The 21973-nt window shown below is 37.8% G+C and overlaps 1 protein-coding gene across 10 annotated transcripts in view; it reads left to right on the top strand.

Moving 5' to 3' along the window:
• ATXN1 (ataxin 1) overlaps nucleotides 1-21973 on the top strand; it is a 238728-nt gene that overhangs the window by 136792 nt on the left and 79963 nt on the right. For 7 of the 10 annotated variants that reach the window (XM_088130940.1, XM_088130943.1, XM_088130948.1 and 4 more), the window contains one exon: nucleotides 18443-18540. The gene's annotated coding sequence lies outside the window, so the exon portion shown is untranslated. The remainder of the gene's footprint in view (nucleotides 1-18442; nucleotides 18541-21973) is intronic. The other 3 variants (XM_088130946.1, XM_088130944.1, XM_088130949.1) reach the window with 2 other exon arrangements.

Consider the following 21973-nt stretch of genomic DNA (forward strand, 5'->3'; position numbering starts at 1 on the left):
TGAATTCCTTCCTTCTTCCCTCCTTCCCCACATTTGGACCTGTTCACTTTTTGAGGCTGTGCTTCTACACAGCACTAAACTGAATATTAGATATTAGCCGGCAAAAGTTTGCCTATCCCTGATATAGGTTATTCAAGTGTAGGTGCCATATTTCCATGTCATGCTCCTTCTTTTCTAGATGCATTCTCCATTAGTTATACCACATCAAATCACGTGTTGTTAGACAATATGAGCATATTCTGTAGGTCCAGAGTTTAATGACTTTGTTGTGGTGAACAGTGAATTGATATCTGATAATCAAGATGAATTCAAACCTAGGATTACACAGTTCTGCTTCAGTTCTAATTAGAAATAAGATGCTGAAGTGCATTTATTTTTTGTCCTTGTGGGATGTTCCAAATTGTGGGAGCAGGAACTTGTTTTCTTCCTGTTTCCTGGGAGTTAGAATTGGGAAGAAGAACAGATTTTTTTGGCTTGTGCTGTGTTTTATATGTATAATAAAATCAGAGGGAAAAACTCTTCCCCTTCAAAGAGGAAGACTAGCCAGAAAATTAAGATAAACACTCTTTGAATCAAGCTAAACTGCTGGTGACTACAGTACATGGGCAAATCAGGTAGTTTTCTTGGCAAAAAATATGGAAGTGGTTTGCCATTTACTATTTCTGGTATGTTTCTCAACTTTCCAGTCTAGCCTATAGCCCTGGGATTCCTTGGCAGTCTTCTATCCAGGTACTTTGACCCTTCTTAGCATTTTTCAAGATCAGCCAGTGTGCACAACAGCCATTATGGAGTCTGGCAGTCTTATATAAGACAGACAGACTCCCTACTCCATCTGGCTTTTTACATTTTAAATCCTTTTATTTAAAAGAGAAGAAGTGGCAAGCTTAGAACTTAAAAATTATTTGCTTGTATAAGTGCCCATTTGCAAAAGATAAGGATAAAAGCAAACAACATAGTAGGGAGCTAGAGGGGAAAGACTGAGCCTATAGGGTAGAAGGCTAGAGGTCTCAATACACTCTCTCAAAAGCCCACTTGATCTGGCCCTGCCTCTTGTTTTGGATTAATGATTTTTTAGTTCCCAATACCACCTCCTACTTCTGGGGCATACTTCACCTGCCATCCTCCTCAAGCTGAATTTGTAAAAGATTTAGGGTTCCCACTACCTATGTTGCCTTCCTGATAATTAAAAGGCAAAAAATGAGGGGGGAAATAAGTATTTTACTTGCTGGCTGCAAAGCTCAGTTGTGTGTGGCTAGATGATTCAGCCCTTCTTTGGTAGATAGATCGATCTCACATGAGATAAACAGAATCACACTTTATTACAAAACAATAAAAGACAAAATACAGAAATCCCTGTTTAACATTAAATGTCCAATTGCAGACATTCATGTTAAAAGACATAAATATAATTTGATAAAAAGTTGTATCTAAAAAGACGATATAATGCTCCAAATAGAGAACAAAATAGTTAGCAACAAATATGAGTTTTATGTCCTAAAAGTCTCAATAAAGGGACAATACATCTAACGAATATTAGATTTGGAATGGGTCTGAAATATGATTTGAGGCTGACTTTAAAAATCCAGTTTCCTAATTTATACAAGGATTAACAAATCATAAACATAGCACAAACACAATGAGGAAAAATCAAAATCTTAGTGGAAGTTGCTAGCTGGACTTTTTACTTATTTCTACAGAAAATATTCTTTAACAGACAATACCTTTGCTTTTCAATTTACCTATATTTGCCCACATATTTCTGGAGCTGTGTGGAAGAGTCTTTTGGGGGACTATTTTTCCAACCTAGCAACTTCTGCCTTGCCTTAAACTGTTTCTGTCCCTGAGAGAAGGAATATGAGGGGAGTCTCTATTTCTCTACATGGCGGGCAACATCTCTTCCTCCCGAAGTATGCAGTCTGCCTAAGAGGTTGTACATTGGGGATGTCTGAGTTCTGCTGGCTGGCAGGGGAACAACATCCACAACAGGAACATACTGCAAAAGGGGTACTGCCAAAAGTTGCAGGAAACATTCTGACATTCAGTGGTTTCTACCTTGTTATATCCGTCATGCAGCATTGTTAGGAATGTGCAAACTTTCCCCCTCTCCAATAGCTACTTTGGGAGAAAGTGTAAAATATATCCTGAACATTGCAAATAGGCTCACCAACCCTCAAGGTTGGATTAATTGGTAACCCGTTAAGGATATAAAAAACACTGAAAACTTTCACATGAAAATTGAGTATATTTCCCACATCTAAAGACCTCTAAACTGTTAGGATTTGCTAAACTTCAAGTATTATAAATCTGTATGCCAAACATTACTGTGATTCACTATGAGCAGTGAAACAATGAAAAATTCCGGCAAGTTAATGTTGCCATTGCAGTGCACACTAGAATGCTTCTGCACCATAATGATAGTGACATGGTGCAAAACAAAGCAGTTGGATGGTAAAAGTTACGAGCTTCCAGTGTGGAGAAATAGGATCCCTCCTTATTCCATCCTATAGCCAGAATTGATAGACCTTACTTAGGTGCGGAGATAAAAAACAGATGCCACAGAAGCTTCTTAACAGCTAAAATCTTAACAGCTTTTACTGTTTAATTTTCTTCTTGTGTTATGCTTCCTTTGTATAGCCACTGGCACACTGTTGTGTTTGCATAACTATTCTAGATTAGAAGCAGCAAAAGAACAAATGCTGGAGAAAGATAATTTGTCTCTTGTACAAAAGTGGGATGAAAAAGCTTTCTCTTTTCTCTCTCTTACCTATTCGCCCTTGCGCTGTAAAATAAGCCAGTTAAAAAATATAATGGCACAAAACCAAAGTGAACCAGGAAATGTAAAATTGGTTCTCTCTGCTTAGTAGTCTTCATGGCTAATAATAACACTGATGAAGCACAGCAGTGTCAGGAAATACAGTTGCAGTATTTGAAAATTATAGTAAGATTTACAATGAAATGTAGCACTGTCCAAATTAGTATTCTAAATGCTTGATGAAATGTGTGTAAGGTTCAGTCTACATGGTCACACTTTTAGTGGTGCAGATTTATAAACTATTCTTTGTTTACTAAAATAAAAGAAAAGGCTGTTGCTTTATTTTTAAGAGAAAAAATGCATTTTCTTCTTAGCGTCTAGTTGCAATCTGAACTAAATCTCTGTGAATATAGATTAGCTGTCAGGTATAATAAAAGGCAGAGGGAACACTTTTATAAAATTGATAAGATTGCAGAGTAAGAATTATTTTCTTCTAAATTTGAAGTGTGGTTGGATATGTCAGTTTTTAAACAGAGTTTGAGAAGTCTTCAGCTTTCAGAGTACGCTAATCACAGCACATAGAGAATGATTTCAAAGTATAAAGCCTTGGGAAAAAGAAATTGACAGATTTCGTATAATTGAATCAGGCGCAAAGCTCAGCTCTGACACGTTCTTATCAACAAGTGTTGTGCAGTTGATGTAAGAGAGAAATATATAGAATATAATGAATTTAATTTTGATGAAATAAGTTAATATAATTTTACTGTCCTTTATGAAGAGCTGTTGTTAGGAATCAAAAAAGAGCGTGAGCTTTTCAGGGTATTTCATCTTTTACAACATAAGGAAATGCAACCTTACTGTTTCCCAAGAATACATTTTTATATGAGAAAACATCTTTTTTTTCCCCCCCACAAGGCCAATTTTGTTAAGCCAATCCCTTCAGCTTTCTTGCTTGCTAATTGACTCCTGGATTATGACATTTTCCGTGTATTGCTACATTGTTCCCAGATTGTAACAATTTAATGCCGTTAATTGTTTAAGGAGTCTAGGTTTTCAACTCATGCCAACAATGGCAAGAGTGGTAACTGAAGAGCTCTCTGTTTTTAGAAAGCCTTTATTGTTTTCTAATTAAATATGTCTGAAATCTCTGCATGTGAGTATTTTAGATTGTTGCCTTCTGGGAATACTAGCCCATTATTTAATCCCATTTTGTTTGGAGGAAGTAGTCCCTTCTAATTATATTAAAATGGTAAAGTATTATACTCATGACTTAAAAAGCAACTACTCTTAAGTTCTAACCAGGCTACCTTGATGCTAATTGTGTTTTAGAGGTAGGCTCTATTTCTGACATTCCATTTAAATATCTGTATAATTGGCTTGGACTACTAGAAGAACTAACACTGAACCCTTCATTTAATGGTTCTGGATTTAGTAGACTTTTGATGTGGTAGACAAAACTTGAGTCAGAATAACAGACAAAATCTATTATATCTAAATTATTTAAGATGATTTGCATAACTTGTTATTTGTGACAATTTACATCATTTAAGTCATTGCATACTTATGCAGGGGGGAAGCAGTGGCGCAGCGGCTTAATGACGCTGAAAGTTGCCGGCCAGAAATGGTCGACGCTTCAGCGGTTCGAGTCCAGCCTTTGCGTTAGCAGGGTGAGCTCCTGTTTCCTCCCCAGTTCCTGTAAACCCAACAGTTTGAAAACTCACGTGAGTAGATAAATGGGTACTCTCACTCCGGTGGGAGGAAAAATGCTGGCGGCGCCTTGCAAAAAAAGGAGTCGGGAGCAGTTGCCGGTAAGCACGAAAAACCGCGCACGGCTGAAAAGGGCGCAAAGCAACGGAAACCCCGCCTCCTGCGCTCGCCAGCTGGGCTCTGCTCTAGGAAGGAGGCTCTGGCAAACCACTTCCGAAACACTTGCCTTGAAAACTGCAAGGACTTGTCCAAGCAGTCACTGCAGAGTCGGTAACGACTGAGCGCAGATTTAAAAAAAAACCAAAAACTTATGCAAATAAGGTATACTTAGATATTCAGTATAATGAACATAGTTTCACTGTCATTTCAATGAACATTTTTGAAGTTAGCTGAATCAGGTAATATAGAACAAATTGCAGCCTTTCTCAACTGGGGTTCTGTGGTTGAAAAAAAATTTTTTTTGTAACTGCACGACACAGTGCTAGTACTCACTACACTATGAATATTTGCACTTTGTAAATTTTTATACTTTGCTGTTGTAAATATTGTAAAATGGGGATCATGTAGTTTAGAAGTGAATTATGTTGTGAAGTTTTCATACTTTTTGCAATTTTTGTGCAGTTCTGAGGCTTGAAAATTATTTCAAAGGTAAAAGGGTTGAGAAAGCCTTGGTTAAATTAATAGTCCTAGATGGAAAAAGAACATTTTACCAGTTCTAAATGGCTTCAGCAGTTGCAGGCTTCTTTTAGGCCCCACTTTAAACTTTTATTTTCAAGGCTGTTAAGACTTGCAACTTGTCCTAATCACCTTCTCTCAAATAAGCTTGCCCATATGATAAGAATCTAATTACAAAATCCTTTTTGGGTGCTGTCAGAGGTCAGGGAGGTGACTAGGCCATGAAAGTGCCTTTTCAGTTATGATGCTGGGTCTTTGCAATCCTTTCTCTGGCATTCAAAAATGTTGTTTTAGTGCCAAAACAAAATCTTTTGAGTTTCCAGGGCCTTTGAACATTCTGCTGTTTTGTTGTTCTATTTAATTTGTATAATTTTTCAATGGGCATTTTGAGGATTTCATTTTAAAAATCTGTGTTATAATATTAATTAGAAAAACCATTCTTTGCCTTACAACTATGTCCAAGGGAAAAAAATTATGTTCCTTTTGGACATAATGTGAATAGCAATGCTTAACACTTCAAACACCATTAGTTTCACTTGTGAATCCTGGTAATATGGTATGTAGTATGTTAGCTAAGAAATTGTTTTCACTTTAAAGGCTTGGTTGAAAGTGAATTTACAATTTTAAATAGTTTCTGGTGGGCTATTTTGATTAGTTGCAGATGGACATGGTTTTTAACAGGGACATTAGCAGGATTATTGTACATAGATTATTCTTCTCTCATGAAGTCATGGTTCTTTACAGTCTAAAAGTTGGCAGTGAAGAGGAATTAGAAGCTGAAAAATGCTGTATTGTGTGGTTATCCAGAATGCAGGTGTTTGTATTGCCTTCATTAAATTGCATGAAATTTAAATAGTAATCTCAATCTCTCTGTGGAAACATTCATTTTAAATAAAATAATTTGGATTTTTTTTCTTGATATGCCACTTGCTTGTGCTAAGGGTTTATCATCTGTTCCTATTCTTAGTCTAGATATTGTGGACTAAAGGTAGAGGATTAGCATAAATCAGAAATGGAAGTTTTCTGTGCTGTATCCTCTATTGTGTATTAATGAGCTGATTTAGTATGGGATCATGTATGGATTTTACTGAAATAAATCTTGGCAGGTTGCTGGCTCATATACTTCAGAGGATAACCAGGCTAACTGTACAGTGGTACCTTGGTTCACGAACTTAATTCATTCCACGATTCTGGTTGCGAACCAAATTGGTCGCGAACCGAATCAAATTTCCCCATAAGGTTCAATGTAAATAAGGTTAATCCGTTCTGACCCCTACGAATGTGGTCACCAACTGATTTTGGTCGCCAACTGAATCAAATTTTCACATAAGGTTCAATGTAAATAAGGTTAATCCGTTCTGAACCATATGCATTTTTTTTAACCACAAAAATATGAAACAAAGTACAGTACAGTACAGTATGAAGAGAGAAAACACTAACTTTGCTTGAGGCGACTTCTGGCATGAAGGACAGGAAGGCGGGTGGGGAGGTGGTTATTGTTTGGAGGGAGAGTCCCCCTCCAAAAGGGCATTGGGGAGATCTCCTTCAGGGGTGTCCTCTCTTCTTTGTCTCTTAGCTGCAAGCTCAGTTTTGGCGAAAAATCTGTCTAATGTCACTTTTTTTTTCCTGCGCTGCATAACCCTCCGGAAATGAGAGACCACGTTATTGTTCATCACATTCAACACTCTGTTCATTACAGTTATGTTGGGGTGGTGCTTCTCAAAGAAATCCTGGCACTCATTCCATTTTTCCATATTGGGTTTTATCACATCACTGCTAACCTCCTCCCTGTCTTCCTCTTCCTCAGTGGAATGCTCCTCAACAAGCGCTTTCTGCTGCTCACTCTGGAGTTCAGCAAGTTCTTCCGTGGTCAGCTCCTCCTTATGGTTCTCAACAAGCTCCTCTATGTCTGCACCATCGACATCCAGGCCCATACTCTTGCACATGGACACAATCTCCTCCACTACCTCTGCATCAGACCCTTCAAAGTCACGTTCAGTAACACATTCTGGCCACAATTTCTTCCAGGCTGAGTTTAAGGCCCGGTACGTGACATCTTCCCAGGCTTTGTCAATGAGGTTGATGCAGTGGAGGACATTGAAATGTTTCTTCCAGAATTCTTTCAGAGCCAAGGACATCTCTTCAGTGACATTAAAACACCTGGTGAAGAGCACCTTTGTGTACAGCTTCTTGAAGTTGCAGATCACTTGCTGGTCCATGGGCTGCAGAAGAGGTGTCGTGTTGGGGGGGAGGAACTTGACCTTTATGAAGTCATACTCAGCGTCCATATCATCCACCAAGGCTGGAGGGTGTGCCAGGGCATTGTCCATCAGAAGAAGGCACCTTTCAGGCAGTTGGTTGTCAGAAAGATATTTTTTTAATGGTGGGTGCGAACACCTCGTGCAGCCATTCCATGAACAATTGCCTTGTGACCCAAGCTTTCGCATTGGCCCTCCACATGACAGGCAGTCTGGCCTTGTTCGCACTGTGTTCCTTGAATGCACGAGGGGTCTGGGAATGGTACACCAGTAGTGGCTTAATCTTCAGCTCGCCGCTTGCGTTCGCACACAGCAGAAGGGTCAGTCTGTCCTTCATGGGCTTGTGCCCCGGCAGTGCCTTTTCCTCCTGCATGATATAGGTTCTGTTTGGCATCTTCTTCCAGAAGAGCCCTGTTTCATCGCAGTTGAACAGTTGTTGAGCGACGTATCTTTCCGCCTTCATGAATTCTGCGAATTCTTTCTTGTAGGCTTCTGCAGCGGCCTTGTCAGAACTGGAAGCCTCACCATGTCTTGTCACACTGTGGATGCCACTTCTCTTGCAGAATTTATCAAACCAGCCTCTACTGGCTTTAAATTCTTCACTTGTTGCGCTTGTAGAGGTTTTTTTTTTTTTTGCAGTAAATCACTGTGCAGTTTCCTGGCTTTTTCACAGATCATAGCTTCACTAACGCTATCACCTGCCAGCTGTTTCTCATTCAACCACACTAACAAAAGTTTTTCCACCTCTTCCAGCACTTGTGTCCTCTGCTTGGTTAACATCGTCATTCCTTTTGCCACATCAGCTCCTTTGCTGGCATCTTTATTCTTCAAAATAGTCGAGATTGTCGACTTCGCCATCTTGTACTCCGAGGCCAGATCAGTCACACGAATACCACGCTCATGCTTTTCTACAATTTCCTTCTTCAATTCAATGGTTATTTTCTTCAAAATCTTATTCTTACCATTCTTGCTCTGCACTTCCTTTTTACCACCATGCTTGCTCTTCTTTTTACCACCATGCTTGCTCTGCACTTTCTTTGGAGCCATGCTAAAAAGCACACCAAAAAGCTTCACAGCCAGTGTCTGTCTGCGACTGCGATCTCACCTACAGGAAGCCACGACCACGTGTCAGGGCAGTGAAGATGGCCGCGGGTCGTGTTTGTCACCCGATGCGGAGTTCGCGAACGGAAGCAGAATTTTGTGAACGCTGCTGTTCGTGAACCGAATTGTTCGTGAACAGAAGCGTTTGTGAACCGAGGTATTACTGTATTAAAAGATAAACTTAGAATCTTACAATAGTATTTTCCCCCTAGTTTCTTTGTGTAAAATTGTACTTGTTCATTTACGTATGTACTAGTAGTCCTTGCTTAACGACCGTTCATTAAATGGCAGTTCGAAGTTAGTACAGCCTCGGAAAGGATACTTTATGGCTTGTAAAGCACTTCTGGCCATTGTAAAACATTGTGCCGCCCCTCCCCACCCCTTGGTCACAGGGCCGGATTTCAGGGGAGCTGAAATCCTTCTGTGGTCTGCAGGAATGGAGTTCATATCCTAAAGATTTGAGCTCAGTTCCTCCAGCCCCATGAAAGATTTCCCCTCCATGCACGGAGGAGATGGGAAACCTTTAGTGGGCTGCAGGACCATTTGAGAGTGAAAGGGCTGCCTGCCAGGAGGATTTCAGCTCTGCATGGGGAGTGCCTGGATTGCAGTTGTTGAGTGAAGCAGTCACATGGGTGTCTCGCTTAACAACCGCTTCACTCAGTTATCGAGATTCCGGTCCCAATTGTGGTTGTTAAACTAGGACTACCTGCAATGTATTAGAATCTTATAAGAAATTTCCCATCGCTTTCCTTTTTGGCTGCAGCCATCTTGAGTCCTCAAAAGCCTCATTGGAATGTTAATGTGGGGTGTGGCACAGAGGCAATCACGGAAAGAAGGAGACCAGGAAATTTTCCCTCTATGAATTTCCTCAATTTAATGTTGCCTAGGATTCAAACCAAGTTCAGCTTTCATGTTGTGTTCCACTCTTACCACCCTATGCTCCCATTGAGGCAGGGAGCTTTATTGCCTCTTTTGCTGCTTTTTCTTCTTTTAAATTATCTTTGCCTACCAGCAGCTGTGACTAGGAAAAACAAGTTAAAATGAATTTTCAAACAGAATTGGGACCCCAGAAGTTCTTTTTTGTTTTCAAGTTCTAGTCCCATCTTTACCTTTTTTCTACCTACAAACATTCAAGTCTGTTACAAATAGATGTAACTGATGGTTACTATTATCTAAAATAATATTCAAAAGAAAATAGGACTACATAATACAGGGCACATTGTTTCTTATACATTGTCTGGGTGTAGGAGAAAGGTTCTGGTTCTAAGCAAATTAAGCACATGAAGAAAGAGAAGAAGGGCAGGCAGATCAGTTTTACCCTCTTCATTGCCATCTTTTTTGCCTTTCATGAGTTGGGGTATCACTTTTGAAACTTGAAGCCTTTTCTGCAATGTAGTACCCCTGTATGATCTTGAGCCTTTGTTTTTCTTGAGCAATAAATCATGTAGAAAGCCTACAAGAGCAAAGAAGCCTCCATTGTCCTGAAGCTTTCCCTTCAACTCATGGATGATGACTGAAAGCAGTTAGGAGACTGGAGCTAACACCCTCTTTGTGTTGCCATATGAGTTTCCCATTCTTTTGGTTTCATATTATTTTCCTGCACTCTGTTTCTCCCCAGTTTTCAGATGATTTCAACAAGTAAAAGCCCTGTTCAGTGGATTCATATTCCAGTCCTATAGCTTTCAGTAAAACTTATGACTTTTGTGAATTGCTTCTTTGGTTTCTTGAGCATACCAAATACATTTGAAATATTTACATGTTTTAACATGCACATTTCCTGAGGGTTAGTGATTTAAAGATTCCTTTACATACATGACATAATAAGCTTACATAGGATATGATATACTGTATATACTCGCAGTTGGCTGAATGACTACACTTAAAGAATGCTTATTAATGGCTCCATTTCAGCTTGGAGGGAAGTATCAAATGGAGGGCTGTTGAGTTTTGTTCCCGAGCCTTGTGCTGTTGAACATTTTTATCAGTGACTTGGATGAGGGAGTTCATGGGGCTTACCAGGTTTGCAGATGGAAGAGGGTGGGATTCAAAGTGGAGAGATAAGATTCAAAAACTTCTAGAGATGTTTGAGTAGTGGACTGAAATGAATAGGGAGAAACATAAAATTCTGCATCTGGGCAGGAAAAATGTAAGGCATAAATATTGGGTGGAGCAGACCCTATTTGGCAGTAGTAACTTTGAAAGGATATGGAATCTGGGTGACTTTGCCAATCACAACTTAAACATAAGCCAGCAATGTGATGCAGCTGCTAAAAGGGTGAATGTTGTCTTGGGGTGTTTGAACAGAAGCATAGAGTATATATCACAGCTAGTAATTGTTCTATTCTTCTATGTTGTGTTCAGGCCCCATTTGCAGTAGTATTTCCAGTTCTGTGCACCACAGTTGAAAAAGAACCAAGGCTAATTGGAGAAGTTTCAAAAAGGGCTACCAAGATGGTAAAGGGTCCGGAAACTAAGCCCAGTGCGGAATAGTTAAAGCATGTTGGTATGTTCAGCCTACAAAAAAGATAACTATGATTTTAATATTATTCCCCATGGTTCTGTAAGCTGTGCTTGCCTTCTACAGAAATGTTAGTGGATTCACTAGTATGTATCACATAACAAGAACTTGGCAATAAATTCAAAGATTACCTGTTGAAGAGCTGGAAGGAAGAATCTTTTGATGTGGCTTAAGTACAGAAGCCAACTGTGCATTTTATTACATTTTTCTGTATAAATTCAAGATATTGCGAGTTGGGTGGAGTATTCAGATTTAGCAGGAAATACTCTAAACAGAATAATCATTGTTCTCATGTTCTTGCATGTAGCAATCAGCAACTGGGTCTTTTAACTTTATAGTCCATATTTTGCTTTGAAGTTGAGCTGAAGCACTTTGTTTTCTTTTTACTTATGGATAATTTCATCTATGATTCAAGCACAATTGTTCTTTATGACATCACATTTTGGATAATTATATATTCTGTTAAATGCATATTTTATGTTCAGGTAGTTCTTATAAATTCTAAACAGGGAGATATATATATGTGTGTGTGTGTGTGCGCGTGTGTTCAATTGTTGACAAAAAAATGCTATGTTGGTTAAATGCTATGGAAATCAATATTGTTTTTAGAATCCTAATAAAACAAAAGGAATTTGCATCCATGTAAATTTGTTTAAATTGTGAAAGAATTTATTTTTTTTTACTTTTTCTACGTATGGAATCTCTTTGCCCCCAGTGTATTTTATTTTCTAAAAGTAATAAGTAATAAAGTGCTTTATGGTCTAGTAATCACTAGCATTAAATCCATTTTTCATTCCATTTGAGATGTAAGAAACATACTAGATAACCAGATCAGAAGGATGATGGTCTCTCACTTTACATTATAGGGTACTGTGATGAGAAAGACATCCCCCATATCCTTGCATATTGTGATATTTTTGGTTGCATCTGATTTGCAAAATTTGAAAGCTCACCAACTGTATCCAGTATATTTCAGTAAGTGTCTGTCTGCTTCTAATCTTCTCCAAAACCGAAGATAAAGAAAATACCCTCAATGCAGAGGGGCCCTGAAAGAATGGGAGAAGGTAGAAAATAAAACGCATTTCTGTCCCAATCATCTTTGGTAGGGGCCATTTGAAAGCATCTTTTTCCAGTAGCACATAAACTGGAGTTTAAGAGGGCCTTCTGTTACTTGTCGAAGGCCCCTTATTCATACAGGAACTGTAACAGGTTGATATTGGTGTCTTATCCACACTGCGTCCGCATAATATCATGGGCTTTCTAGGTGTTTGGAAAGTGGAGCCAATTAGCTGCTGGCTCAGTTCTAGACAGAACACTGTGAAGTGTTTCTTCTGGAACTTTGGAGCAGGAGGTTTTCCCCCTCATCCTGAATCCTCAGATTTCCTCTTTCCCACCTTGCCCTCTCTTATCCTTCATAGTTGCAGGAGGAGCAGCTTTCCTATCCCACTCCTCAGACAATAGTCAGTATTTAAACTATTTTTTTCCTTGTGGGGGGGGGAGACAACAACAAGGGAAGAAGACAGAGGTAAAGCATCAGCAGTTGCTATTGTCTATACCCAACAGGAGAGGAGGGAACTTAGCAGTGAGAACAGTCTCCAAACATAGGAAACTGCTTCAGAGGTAGGAGATGAACCTGGTAGACTTATGTCAGATACAAACATAAAAGGTTTGGAGCAGAACAGATGATAATGCAAGAAAGAAGGGAAAAAAGGGTAGAACATTTCTACTTGTATCTTAGCTGGCCTTTACTTACTGACCTTTGTCCTTGCATCGTTCTCATTTCTGCCCTGGTTCTAATGGCTTTTATATGTAGTTGTGGAACCTTCTCTGTAGGTGTTAATGTAACAGGATGATATGGCACATGTTGGTGCATGTTGGGATGCTGCTTCAGGAACATTAGATGACCATGTGCTTTCCAGGTGGAAAGCAAGCAAGCAATTGACTTCAGTGTGAGCTTACTTCAGTGTGCAGTATTTATTTTGTTATCTTACATTATCTGAATTTCTCCATTACAAGTTTCTTGCATATTTATGCAAAGCACATGTGTGTGTATGTATTTGTTTTTGGAACAATGAAACACCCCCCAGAATGTGTGCATTACAAAATTGAGCTCACAGTTCCTATTAGTTTGTCCTTTTAAAAAAATCTGTGTTTTCTAGAAAAAGTGCTAAATTCTTAGAGTAGGATAATGCAAATAGGGCTTTTTTATTTAGAAGTTTTCTGCTAACATCTAATATTATTGTAAGAACTGGTTGTTTCAATAAAAGCATCAGGGGCCTCAATCTTGAAGGATAGACTTGCTGAATAATGCTCTTTGTTTATTGAGCAGAGGGCAGTTTAATTGGAGAGGCTACACTAGTTTCTTAAGAGAGATTATACTGCAGAACAGCAGGCTTGCTTCAGCTGCAGAAAAAGAGAAAAAAGTCAGATGCTAAGGAGAGCAACACCCAGGTTTGCTCTTTGCAATGAACTGCAAAGAGAAAAAACTGGTGGACAGGAAAAGGAAAGAAGAGGAGCGAAAACAAATGATGAAGCCTCTGCAGGTCCTTAGGGGTAACAGAGGGAAAGGAAGTTTTTAAACAAGAGGGGAAAAGACCTTTGAATAAAACCCGTGCAGGCTCTGGCTGGTGTTTGCTGTTGGAAGGAGCAAACTTAGCTGCCCACATGGACTGGTATGCTGCCTCTAGCTGCTGCTCCCAAATACAGTGACAGAAAACAGGTGGGCTCTGTGCAGAACCTGTATGGCAGCCATGCTTAGAGCTTACAGCTTAGAGCAGGGTTTCCATCCCATTCCTCAGTCCTCTCCCCACAGCTCTCTGTCTCAAAGGGTCAGAGCTTAACCAGTCAGATCCAACTGGTCAAGCAGGCCTCTTATTCCTAATTCTTAATAAGGAATAAGGTATTCCTTATTCTTAATAAGGATGGAGGCCTTATTTGTTCTGCTGATCTTAGCAAGAGAATAAGGTGATCACTGCACCTGTGATATAAAGAGCAGGATATGTGCTTTCTAATCATAGCCCAACATTGTGAAGCCAGCATATATCCAGTGAATGAGTTAACATGAATGTAATTCTCCATTGGATTGTAGTTCCTTTGTGTTCATATCATTTAGTAGCGATTTGAGTTTTACTTTAAAAAGGTTATGGTCTTTAGATGAAACTTTGCATTTTTATTGTGTTATTAATTACAATAATGATCTTCTATGACTGGAAATGAGGGATATAATGTAAAGGGATAAATAACTCTAGTCTTATTAATAAGACTAGTTATGGTTAATTATGAGCAGTATATGAAATAGCAAAGGGCATTTTACAAATATGTTGATTTTTAGTTTGATCTCTTTAATTTTTAAAAAAATAAAAACACATTTCTTTTTTTTTTTAAATAAAACACTACATTGTAATACATAATACACATATTACATTATTTTAAAAAAAGAATCATGGCTTTAACTCATCCCAGTCTCATTGACATGAATGAATCTGTACAGGTTTATTCCATGTTAAGGGTAAAGAGGAAGTTAATCATATTTTAAAGGAAAAAAAATATTTAAAAATGGAATTATAGGAAAATAAAAGAGAAACAGTGTTGTGGACATTTATAAAGCCTTTTTATTAATGGTGATTGAGAATGACCAAACTACAGAGCAAGAAGAGGCAATAATACCAAAAGAACAGAGCAGTGTTAGTGATAACTGCCTACGTTTTGGTTCAAATATATAAGCTCTTATTTATTTGGATTTTAAATAAGATTATTGTGAAAGACTGTTTAAGAATGAAATCTTCATCAGGCTTAAATTATTATTTGAAAATTAGTATATTTTACTGAATTTTTTTAACAATGCTAAGCAAAGAAAAAATGCAATCATGTTGAAATTTTGGTTTTATTCAGTACTTGTAGGATTTAACTTAGTACAAGTAGTCCCCAGTTTAAGAAGGAGTTCCATTCTCAAGGTCTGTCCTTAAGTCGAATTTGTATGTAAGCCGGAAGAGTATTATTGTATAATACTGTATAAATAGTATTGTATAATTAACTTGGACTATTGTGTATTTAACTTGAATCATTGTGTATTTAACTCAAATTTTGCTACAGTAGGCTCTGTCCTTAACTATGAGTCATCCTTAAACTGGGCACTCTTAACCCTGGGACTACCTGTATAAATTTATAAGGTACAGAATAGTTAATAATTTGTTTTCCAAATGAGACAATCCAGGAATATATTTGCTTGTTTAAAATATTTAAATTATTTTTGGAGTAGACTTCTCTGAAATAGCATAGAATAACGCTTAAAATTGCAATTAAACAAATACAAGTTTCCTCACTTAATGCAAATTCCCTATTAAGGGATTGATTATTTTAATCTAAGAATTTACTTTAGATGAAAAAGCAAAGGCTACTGCAATTTCTGCTGGCATAGTCAGTTTGCACTAACGGTCTGGAAAATGCCTATACTTCTTCCCATCAAAACTACTTGAACATTTTCCTGCCAAAACCCCTTTCTGCCATCATTCACACATTTACCGCTGTATTGTAAGGTTATTCTAGTTGTGTTCCTGTCTCCCACTTACTTCCATACCTACAATAGCAACTATTGTTAAAGTCAGGTCAAAATAGCCATCAACATCTTATCCAAAAGAGCAAAAAAAAAGAACCTCTCTAACACTAGAAACAAAGGTGTATATGTTACATCACACTGAAGCTGGTGAAAGATCCTCAGCCCTAAGACAAGCTTTTAACCTGGGCAAATCTACTGTGCACAACAAAATAAAGAATGCTAATAAAATTCATAGTGTTGCGATACATTCTGCCTGTCTGCCATGATAATCATGCACATTAGAAATCTAGCTGTAGAAAAAATGGCAAAAATGCTTTCACTATACACAGAGACCAGGAAGAAGACATTGTTGAGTAATGTAGTGCTTAAGAATAAGACACTAAAAATGTATGAGCACTTTTGTCAATGCAATTGGGCTACAAAATTTGATATCGTGCCCCACAACCCCCTTTTTGCCCTGATTCATTGTCTTGCTTTATGTGAATTGCTTAATGTGAGGTTTTCAGGGAACGTAACTCTAGTGTAAAGTGAGACAAACCTGTATAAAAACAATGAAATTAATTAATAAATACATTTGATACCCTTGTAAATGCAGTGTTACTGCATGAAGTCCAAAACCTAATGTAGGCAGAGTTAATCATAAGGCATGTTTGGAGACCTGTAATAATGGGACCAGGGAGATGCCGGTTGGAACAGAGCTCCTGGTGGGAGTAACTGTAGGCTTCTTAACTGATAGTGAAAATGATTTCATGGGGCTTTTATGTTCTATGAGGATGGACAGACTTCCTGACTATTGAAAACTGCCAGAGTTGGTTTGGATGAGTAAATGCCTCTTGAAGGATGCAAGAAGCAGCAATGAAGCCTTTGTTAAAGAAACCAAATTTAGATTTAATGGATTGAGATAATTACTTTCAGAAACATCAGTATCAGCAATTGAAGAAGGAATAAACATATCATTTTCCATTTGTTTGCTTGCTTACGTTCGATTCAAAATCAGCAAAGTATCTAGCAGAAGCTTCTACCATCAGTTGAATCAGAGAACTTGTTTAGATAGCAGACAGAACTCTGACCAGATGATCTTTTACTTGAGTTGCCCTTGAAGATATCATCTGGGACAAGAGCTGTGAGAGAAAAAGACAAGAAATCAGCCCTTTATAAAAGGAATGTGCTCTTTTTCTGTCTTACCTTCTTACCAATGACTTTTTCAAGTCAAGCCAGCTAGAAACATCATTAGCCAGAGAGTCATGCCATGCCAGATATAATCCTGATCCAGCATATTGCAGCATTCAGGTTGTATCATCATGCTGCACAATGTTTTCCTTTAGGCTGTCCTCTGGGGCCTAATATTCTTTTTCCTCCCTCAAATAAATAGATGTCTTAACAGCCCATGCTTTAACTATTCCCATTCTGTTCTCTAAATCTATTCAGAGTAGATATAGTAGGATAATTTAACTAGTGATGAGAGAATAAAACATGCATTTTTAGGTTCATACATTTTGACTACATAGAAAGTAGTAGACCTACCATGCAGTTTTACTGCAGATTGCCTATATGTTTAGCTATGAACTCATGGCCCCTGTTCCAAGAAAATCTGGTACAGTTTTTCAACTTATGACTACAGTAGGGCCTGGAAAATTCATCGTTAAGTGGTGCAGTTGATAAGCGAGGTATCATGTGACCACACCTGATTTTACAACATTTTTTGCAGTAGTCGTTAAGCAAATCACTATGTTCATTAAGTGGTTGTTAAGGAATTACATGGTTGTTAAGCGAATCATGCAGTCATTAAGTGAATCAGACGGTTCCCCATTGATTTTGCTTGTTGGAAGCCAGCTGGGAAGGTCGCAAATGGCAATCATGTGATCTTGGGATGCTGCAGCCATCATAAATACATGCTGATTGTCAAGCACCCGAATTTTGATCACATGATTGCAGGGACGCTGCGATGGTTTTAAGTGCGAGGACTGGTCGCAAGTCACTTTTTTTAAGCACACTCGTAATTTTGAATGGTTGCTAAATGAATGGCCGTAAGTTGAGTAGCTATAAATGTAGAACTTTCCATTTTAGACTTTCCAGTGTGCTTCAGATGTATTTCTCTCTATAAGGTACTTGTAATGGAAAATAATTTGGCATGATCTGGGGTTGCTTTTTAATTTAGCATTTGGAAGGTTTTTATATGTTCACCAGTAAAATTTCCTGAGCCTTCAATTATATTTCTTAGATAAGTAGGAAGCAAAAATTGGTCTATTAAAAAAATAATGCAGATCATGTTAAAAAAACAAGCCATACAGAATGTTCCTTACTAGAGATTCAAGCTAGGAATCAGTGAACATATTGAATGCTTCTTAAATAATGTTGCAGATTATAGTTTGTATTCATATGTTTAAGTTAAAGTATGAATTACATCCAAATGGAAATTTTCACAGCACAGCAAAATTGTATAGTGTATCGTATAGTATAAACTGTACAATGTTACCTGGCCGCTGAAAAATTCTGACCGTACATAGTTTTGTACGTGGGTAGTTCTTTTAATCCCTATGTATTAAATGTACATACAGAAAATATAAAGCCTATCCCTGTGGATTTCTTTACTGAATCATTGCCATACATACAGATTTATATACATATAAGTGTGTGTTTATGACATATTTGAAAGTAAAAAACAAAAAATGGGGATTAGACATTGCAAACGAATACTCTATAATTTGTGCTTTTTGAAACAAGGATTCCAAGAGCATTTTGAAGTGGGCCTTCAGTTACAATTACTCGAAGTCCATTGATTTTTAAAAATTTATTGAAACTTTGCTGTTAAGTATGATGTAGCGATATTTTTCCTCACCTTATTCCTCACTACTTTTTAAATTTTTATTTGAAAGAAGCACTATTGACGGACCTATCAGCAATCCAGTAAACATCTGCAAATTCTGCAAGAGGAAGCATAATCTGGGATATCCAGAAGACAGCAGTGAATGGTGTGAGTAAACTATACAATAATGGTTATTGAATACTGCCTGTTTAGCTATATTTGACATTAGGGAATCAGAATCAGAAGGATTAATGCCACATTTCACTTACTTACCCATGATGACAAATAAACTTCAATGTTTTGGCAGTATGAAGAGGTCTGAGATGTCTAGTATATCAGTTTGCTTCTAATGTCATGATGGTTTTTTATGAAAGGCATTTTTCTTTACATATGAGTAACCAAGAGAATTGTTAAAATCAGACTTTTTAAATATTCACAGATTTATTGTTTGCACAGTTCTTAGGAACTGTTAAAAGAAAAGGGAAGTAATAGTTGAAATTTCATTTAAACTTAAAATATGTCAGAGTATTATCAGTATATTTGAACAGTAAAGCCTTCAAAAGAAGGTGTGGCAAAATATGTATTAGAAATTTTATGCTTGTCTTAGCTGTCAAAATAAACATTTTCTTGATATGAATTAATTCTGTGACATTATCCAGAAGAGGGCATTCTGTGATGGACTGGAATGGAGGAAGGGGGGTGAAAACGGTGCTCTCGTCTCCAGAGCAACACTCTGGAGATAAGCGGAGAAAGCTGGCGCATCCCTAAACATTCCAGAAGATAGTAGAGAGTTGTGCCTGGGAACTACTGGTCAGTCTGAAAAGATTCTGTAAATAAGTGCTAGCTAATAAACCTTGCTGATTGAACCTACACGGTCTCCAGGAGTTCCTTGGGCTAGGCCTGACATCAATCTTTTCAGACTGACCAGGAGTTCCCAGGCACAACTCTCTGCTATCTTCTGGAATGTTTAGGGATGCGCCAGCTTTCTCCGCTTATCTCCAGAGCATTGCTCTGGAGATGAGAGCACCGTTTTCACCCCCCTTTCTCCATTCCAGTCCATCACACATTCATAGGTAGCAGTAATTCTAGACTCACATATCTATTTTGGAGTTTGTCCACCTAAATTCAATGCAACTTGTAAATAACTTTAGTAGGTTACCATTCTCAACAAACAAACTTGAGAATAAGTTAACTCATGAATTATTTCTTTGTAAAATTATATAGGATCAGACTTGTTTGGCCACCATTTTATGTACCCTTAATTTTTAATAGGAAGACTTAAGTTAATATTCTTAGGATTGAGCTACACAGGTTACCCTAAAGGTTGTTTTTGATTTTTCTGTAATACTTAAATGGCAAAGAGTGATGCTGGGCTTTTTCTTTAGGGTAATGCGTGTTTTGATAAGTTCTCATTACAGTGGTACCTCGGTTCATGAACTTAATTCGTTCCACAACTCTGGTCGCGAACCGAATTGGTCATGAACTGAATAAAATTTTCCCATAAGGTTCAATGTAAATACAGTTAATCCATTCTGACCCCTACGAATGTGGTCGCTAACCGATTTTGGTCGCCAACCGAATCAAATTTTCCCATAAGGTTCAGTGTAAATACGGTTAATCCGTTCTGAACCATATGTATTTTTTTTTTAAACCACAAAAATATGAAACAAAGTACAGTACAGTATGAAGAGAGGGAACACTAACCTTGCTTGAGGCAACTTCTGGCGTGGAGGACAGGAAGGCGGGTGGGGAGGTGGTTATTGTTTGGAGGGAGAGTCCCCCTCACCTACAGGAAGCCACGACCACGTGTCACAGCAGGGAAAATGGCCGTGGGTCGTGTTCGTCACCTGATGTGAAGTTTGCGAACGGAAGCAAAATTTTGTGAACGGTGCTGTTTGTGAACCGAATTGTTTGTGAACAGAAGCGTTCGTGAACCAAGGCATATCTCGTATATGTGGCTTTATCATTGCTGTATAAACTCTAGTCTATTAATCTGTTAGAACTGGAAGATTTTAAAAAGACAATCAAAGGTCATTCAGCAATTGAGCTGCTGAGTTTAGAAATATATGTTCCTGTTATATTTAAAGGAAGAGACAGTATTTTGCAAACAGGATCTGTAAACTGCCTGGAGTCTGTTAGGATTTAGATGGGGAATAAATTGCCTGAAAAAACATCAGTAAGTGAATAAGTGATGGAGGCTTGTGTGTTTTTGCTTTACATGATGAGTGTAGTCAGTATTTACTTGTGACCACAGGTTTCTTTGCATTTTTAAATGTTTCATCACCAGATCTACAGCCAAATAAAAATTAAAAATACAATTTAGAATGATCTTCTTTTATCTATATAGAATTTGTTTACAAAGCATCATCACTGTCTTCTTAGTTTATCCCTTCTTTTCTTCTTTTGTATTATACCCAAAATATTTTGTTACAAATTAGAGACATTGGTAGTTAGGAATATAATTTAGTTTAGACAGATATGTGCAACACAACATTATGTTCCATTTTCTATGTAAGGTGGATATATGCAAGTATTAAGCCTTAAGAGGAAATATTTATGCATTCATTATATAGGAGGGTTACAGTTTTATTTCATTTTGAGCCTCCCAACACCTAGATAATACAGATTAGATTATCCAAGATTACTTGGTGAGATTCACAGCTGAACAATTATTCAAGATTCTCATATCCAGACCCCCATACTGAAGGGATTGCATTTAGGTCCCTTTGTATATGGCTAAATCTACTGTTAGGTGCATAAAATTGAACTTGTTATCCACAGTTCCATCTCAATATGGTTTTATATGTCCATGGTTTTTTAAAGGAAAACAGATCTCAGTATCCATGGTAAAGGTTTTTATCTGTCATTATTGTTACTTTCTGCATGGCAGATAGGCTTTTCCAGATGCGTAATGTACATCTTTTCAAGGTGTAATTATCCAGTTTTGTTTTGTTTTTATCTGCAGTTGGCAGGCTGGAACAGCAAGTAATGAAGGCCACTTGTATATTCAGCATTAGATCTAGAGTAATATATCATCAAATCTAATTCTAAGAGAATTGAAAAAGTAGATTTTTGCAACTAAATTTGGAACAGTAAATGAAGAGTTTCTCTCAGTAGCAGCTGACAAAAAAGGGATGAAATATCTCCATTTGACAAGTTGCTTATTGCTATGATAGTGGGTTTTTTTTTTTTTAATGCTGCAGAGTTCATTTCAGAATAGTTGGTATACACTATGAAACTGTATCCATGGCTCATGCAACTTAATAGTCTTAGAATTTAGTAGTTCTTTAAGAATGTATGGCATTCTGCTGAGTACTTCCTTTCTGGCTCCTCTAGTTCTTGTTGGATTGTTTACATTATGGAATTAAAGTGGTTTAAGTATAATCCCCTGTTGACAGGTGTAGTGGGGAGCAACTGGCCCTTTTTATAACAAACCAGCCTTATGTGCCCAGAGGGAGTCACCTGGTCCCCAAGAGCCAATAAAGGAAAAGAAGTGGTTTCTGCCAGGTTCTGAGGCAGGAATAGTTTTTGGGGTTTTAGAGAGAGTTGGCTGGAGACCTGGAAGGGGGAGGGTTACCTCAGGCAAGGTTGGAAATTTAGT

This window comes from Python bivittatus, unplaced genomic scaffold, assembly GCF_059951505.1.
Source record: "Python bivittatus isolate LINGU-HERP-01145 unplaced genomic scaffold, Pbiv_v1 ctg000840_np1212, whole genome shotgun sequence".
Classification (NCBI taxonomy): domain Eukaryota; kingdom Metazoa; phylum Chordata; class Lepidosauria; order Squamata; family Pythonidae; genus Python; species Python bivittatus.